The 6,000-nt window shown below is 44.5% G+C and overlaps 1 non-coding gene across 1 annotated transcript; it reads left to right on the top strand.

Moving 5' to 3' along the window:
- Positions 1 to 3,990: 3,990 nt before the first annotated feature.
- On the top strand, positions 3,991 to 4,064 carry Trnat-ugu (transfer RNA threonine (anticodon UGU)). The gene has a single exon. It is a non-coding gene; the product is annotated as a tRNA-Thr (tRNA).
- Positions 4,065 to 6,000: the final 1,936 nt, after the last annotated feature.

The following is a 6,000-nucleotide window of genomic DNA, read 5'->3' as shown; positions in this document are numbered from 1 at the left end:
AGGAAAGCCGTAATTTACTGCCTCGCTGCCAATAACCACGTGCGGAAGCGGCGTCTTCCCAGCATCCTACAGCGGCGACTGCGGTATCGGTTTCTCGGTTGACGTCTTGTTTTAAGCAAAACTTTCTCTGCTTCTGTTAATGTTTACTGTTCCTCGTGCTGTCTTTCTTCGACTGTCAACTAACGTTTTGATTCACCAGAAGATTTTGAGGTGTGGTGCTGTAGAGGGACGTTAAAGCTATGTAGACTGATAAGACAAGAAATGAGGTTCTCTACAGACTCGTTGATGAAAGGAATATTTGGAAACTACTGACTAGAAGAGGTAACAGGGCGACAGGACATGGGATACACGATCCAAAATCAGGGAATAATCTCCATGGTATTAGAGGGAGCTGTAAATGGCAAAAACATTGGGGGAAGACAGCTAGTAGGATACAGGGAGATCCAACTAAGCCGTGCACTCCAACCATTTCCAGAACAGTTCAACACAGGACCGGCCACGGCGAGCCGGATGCGTGTTCTGCGTCCGGGCCGAGGCTCGGCTTTTCTCGGCTCTTTTCGGTCCTTCTCGGCAGTACCCGGCGCAGCGAGACATCCTACACTAACGGAAAATAAAATCACATCACGAAGGTGGAGTTGTACGACATAAACGAAAGTTGATAAGTAAGTTTCTACATCTGAAAGATAATTAATGTCTACTCAAATTTTCGTCTAGTAGCACCCCTCTGAGGACAAAGCGACAAAGACGCCATTACCAACAACTCCCTAAGTTTGAATGAGGTCGTGTAACAGGACTACGAGAAGCTGCTTTGTTCCTTCTCCGATGCTGCAGAAAGATTTGGCAGAAATATAGTCACTGCACGTGACTGCTGCCAGTGGTGGTCACGGGGATGTACGGTCGCAAGAAGACCGGGGTACAGAGGTCCATGTGCCACTACTCTGGCAGATGACCATCGCATCGTGTTCGGCATATGGCTTTGGTCCCTCGTACTGCACCTGGAGCACCAATCTGAGCAGCAGTTGGTACCACAGAGACACAAAGAACTATTGCAAATAGATTACTTCAAGGATAACTCCGAGCCAGACGCCCTGTACGGTGAATTCCGATGACACCAAACCACCGCAATTCAGTGGTGTTAAGCGGGCAGGGTGGAGGTCCGTTGTGTCTTCTGATGAAAGTTGTCCTGCTTCGGTGCCAGTGTTGGCGCGCGGTAGTTGAAGGCCTGCAGCCATCCTGTCTGCGTGCTGTACACACTGGACCTACACCTGGAGGTATAGTCTGGGGTGCGATTTCGTACGACAGCAGGAGCACTATCGTGCTTATTCCACGCACCCTGACTGCAAATCTGTGCATCAGTGTGGTCACTCGACCGGTTGTGGTGTCATTTATGAACACCACTCCAGGGAGTGTTTTCCAACAAGATAACGCTCGCCCACATACTGCTGTTGTAACCGACCATGCTCTACAGAGGGTCGATATGTTCCCTTGGTCTGCTCGATCACCAGATCTCTCTTCAGTCGATCACGCATGGGACATCGTCGGAGAACAACTCTAGCGCTGTCCACAAATAGCATTCACCGTCCCTGTATTGATCGACCAAGTGCAACAGGCACGGAAATCCATACCACAAAGTAACATCCGGCACCTGTACAACACAGTGCATTCACATTTTCATTCTTGATTCTGGCGGTTACACCGGTTATTAGTGTATGCGCATTTCATATTTGCAGTTGCTTATCTCGCGCTTATATTAACCTCTGATGTTGAATGTTAATCGCTTAAGAATGATACCTAGACAAATGTATTTCCAAAATTTCATTACTCTACACAAATCATTTATTGTTGTTGAGATTATTTTCTTTCAGTGTATTTGGTTTTGCCGTGCGGTATTTTTCGGTCAGCACGACTCTCTCCAGCTCAGGAGAATCGTTGTGTCAGTGCTGCTTACCCTTCAACATTTGCTCTTATTACAAAAGTTCACAGTTCCAGTGGCTGCATCCACAAAAACAGGCAGTCTAGAGATCTATCGTGACAAGCCTATAAAAATGAATGGGAATGAGAGAAGAGGAGGATGAAAAATCTCAATGCCTATTACGCAGTCATATAATCGATGGGTACAGCAAATTACTATGAAACGACGTTAGAACACCATACTGAAAGAATTTAAAGATTTAGTTGACAAAGAAAGAGCAAAAATTACAACGATCAATGGACGGGAATCATTGTTCTGTACCTCAAGAAGCGCTTTGTGCTAAATTTGCAGGCGTGGACCATATGAAGAAGCTGGTGGTATCAGTATTAAAATTTCTGAAGTTACATTGCTTCATTGTCAATTGCAGCAATTTTTGATGGAACTGAACGAAGTATATGGGCACTTTACATATTACTGCAAAGTACGTTGGTCAGATCAAGGAACTAGCCTGGAAAGATTTTTTGATTTAAAATCTGCTACAGCTGAATTTATGAAGGAGAAAGGAGTCCAGGAATGAATAATAGAACGTACGGAATTGATTGTAGGCGTCGCATTTTAAGTGGACTTCACTGCACGCTATCCACAGTAAGACAGTGCAAGATGAGGAGAAACTAATCTCTGATTTGATTGGGATGCATTTAAAAGGAAAATCGGAATGTAGAAGGGATAAATTCCCAGGAAAATCACAGTCCCGTTCCCTAAGGTCCTCTCTGCCTCGTAATGACTGGGTGTTGTGTGATGTTCTTAGGTTAGTTAGGTTTAAGTAGTTCTAAGTTCTATGGGACTGATGACCACAGATGTTAAGTCCCGTAGTGCTCAGAGCCAATTGAGCCATTTTGAACCCTAAGCTCCATGGTGTTAAAGAAAACGTAGGGTTTGAAGAATTCATTATGGCCTTGTACGAATTACAAGGATAATGTTTCAAACATTTTGAGTGCACTTCCAATCTTACACCTGTCTGCGAGCTGTTTTAGCGGTAGTTGGACATTCCAGTTGAAAGTGCCCCTGTGCTTGCGGAGACTGAACTGACTGATCTCAATGTAATTCCCGTTTCGAAGACAAATTGTTTTGCGTTAAACTGTGCAGAACATCTCAGCTGCTTTCCTCAGGAAGAGTTTAAACTTTTCTAAAATGCGTTTTCAAACGTGATAAAATATTTCGATATCGTGCGTGTGTGAAAGGTCCTTTTTCGATAATTAAGCTAGTTAAGTCACAATTACATGACAACCTGAATGCAAAGCTCCTTGAAATTAGAATGAAATTTTCACTCTACAGCGGAGTGTGAGCTGATATGAAACTTCCTGGCAGCCCCCAGGCTGTGGCTAACCCATGTCTCCGCAATATCCTTTCTTCCAGGAGTGCTAGTTCTGCAAGGTTCGCAGGAAGTTTGGAAGGTAGGAGACGAGGTACTGGCGGAATTAAAACTGCGAGGACGGGGCGTTAGTCGTGCTTGGGTAGCTCATCGGTACAGCACTTGCTCGCGAAAGGCAAAGGTCCCGAGTTCGAGTCTCGGTCCGGCACACAGTTTTAATCTGCCAGGAAGCTCCTTGAAATTGTCTGCATCTGTTCATATGCCGACAGTTAGTACCAGATAAAAATTAAAATTGTCTTTACACCACCAACATAATCAAATAACAGTGAAAATTTGTTTCGTTTGTGATTTATGCTGTTGAAAATTATGAAACATGAAACCAAGTGGTATGCAGTGCGAATGCGTTGCTACCTAAATACGGCGCGTTGAGTTTTCCGCTATTCCATCTCTTCACCCTCCGACAGCGTGGTGTGGCGGTGGGGGAAAGCGTGCAGCCCGGCTGAGCATGGCATGTGAGCGAAGGCATGGATCATGAGCCGAATGCTTGGCCGCCCCTGGTTTAAACGTCAAAGTGGGCGCGTGTAATGAGCGGATGGGCCAAAATCTATTAGGTGCATTACGTATGTAGATTGTGCACAGTTGGGAATGTGGGTCTCACGGGAAGTGTGGGAGGGATAAGTCCCTGCAGTCGCGCTATTCATCTGTGTCCTCGATGGCTCAGATGGATAGAGCGTCTGCCATGTAAGCAGGAGATCCCGGGTTAGAGTCCCGGTCGGGGTACCCTGTTTCAGCCATCCCGATCGAGGTATATCAACAACACCTGTCGGCAGCTGAGGGTTTCAATTAATCATTCATCACAATTCCGTTTCCAGCCAAATGAGTTGTGAAGGAGTCCTTACTAAATGCTGTATAGTCTTTTGTCGTAGCTATATTGTTCACAGAGAGATTAGTATCAATTCTGTTCTTCAGATTGAAATATAATAATTTCTACTGCTAGATCATAGTTCTAAGAGAGACGAATTCAACGTAGTGCCAATCTTAAAAATGCGTTTAGTAGCCTCAGAGTAATTTCAAAATTTACAACTTATGATTTATCGGTTTTGGATATGAAACCAGTAACTGTCTTAGTTGTTAGTTTGTGATTTCATACCCAAATAAGGAAACTCGTTATGTCGGATGAGAAGGAAACATTATATTGTACCACCCTGATAGCAGTATATAAGGGGCATAGAAGATATGTAGTTTCCATTCCCATGTGGAGTGCTGTCTAGCTTAAAATACTGAAGGCCATCCACAAATCAAGAGAAACTACACTGCGCTCACAATTAAAGGACTACTCTTTTTAAACACCATAATTGTCTCCCATTGTAAAAATTAAGTTTGAAACTCGGTCCAAAGTTGTCTATAATGTTCATCCATAATTGTGGAAGAGCGTGGCGCCCGTGACTCGATCTCGGTGATGTTTCTGACATCTACGTGTCGACACATGCGCAAGAAAGGTCAGAGTTCACGAGTTCATGTGAGCTGTAAGGAGCGTTAATGGTGTCAAATTGGCACCAGATTTCACCATAATTCTGTCCAGCCCCACCCCAGAACCTGTCGCACGATGGTAAGGTCGTCACACCCTCTCTTAACCCACATTCCGCCCCTTCCTCTGACGCCTCTGCAATGGAAGAACTGCGACACACAGCGTGCTGAGGAAATCGTTCAACACCTGCCGCTGCTCAAAATCGACGTGACGAGGCCTCAGTGGGCGACATAAAAGTGCTGATTCCCACTCATTTCGAGGTCGCAAACGAGAGTTGGCACAGCGATGAGTAACGGAATGACGTTCTTGATCATGTTCGACACCGCTGCCGCCCTATGTAGTACTATAATGGCACGACGGGCCTGTATCCCTTTGGAGTGTAGTGCGATCCCGCTCCAGTTTAGCGGTCATCCGAAGTAGCAAAAGGGTGTTTATACTCTTTCAGCCCTCGGCATGGTAATGGGTGGGTGGGAGTAGGTACAACTTTAACATGTGCGTCAACTAAATGGCAAAGAACCCTTCAAGAGATTGATGAAATGTATGATGAGATAAAAGAAATTATTCAGATAGTGAAGGGAGACGAAAATTTAATACTCATGGGGGACTGGAATTCGGTAGTAGGAAAAGGGAGACAAGGAAACGAAGTAGGTGAATTTGGATTGGTGGGAAGAAATGAAAGAGGAGGCCGCCTGGTAGAATTTTGCACAGAGCACAACTTAATCATAGCTAAGTTGGTTCAAGAATCGTAAAAGAAGGTTATATACATGGAAGAAGCCTGGAGATACTGACAGGTTTCAGATAGGTTATATAATGGTAAGACAGAGATTTAGGAACCAGGTTTCAAATTGTAAGACATTTCAGGGGCAGATGTGGACACTGACCACAATCTATTGGTTATGACCTGTAGATTAAAACTGAAGAAACTGCAAAAAGGTGGGAATTTAAGGAGATGGGACCTGGATAAACTGAAAGAGCCAGAGGTTGTACAGAGTTTCAGGGAGAGCATAAGGGAACAATTGTTAGGATTGGGGGAAACAAATACAGTAGAAGAAGAATGGGTAGCTTTGAGAGATGAAGTAGTGAAGGCAGCAGAGGATCAAGTAGGTAAAAAAACGAGGGCTAATAGAAATCCTTGGGTAAGAGAAGAGATAACGAATTTAAGTGATGAAAGGAGAAAGTACAAAAATG

This window comes from Schistocerca gregaria, chromosome 5, assembly GCF_023897955.1.
Source record: "Schistocerca gregaria isolate iqSchGreg1 chromosome 5, iqSchGreg1.2, whole genome shotgun sequence".
In the NCBI taxonomy this organism is placed as follows: Eukaryota; Metazoa; Arthropoda; class Insecta; order Orthoptera; family Acrididae; genus Schistocerca; species Schistocerca gregaria.
This window is presented reverse-complemented; position numbering and strand designations above follow the sequence as displayed.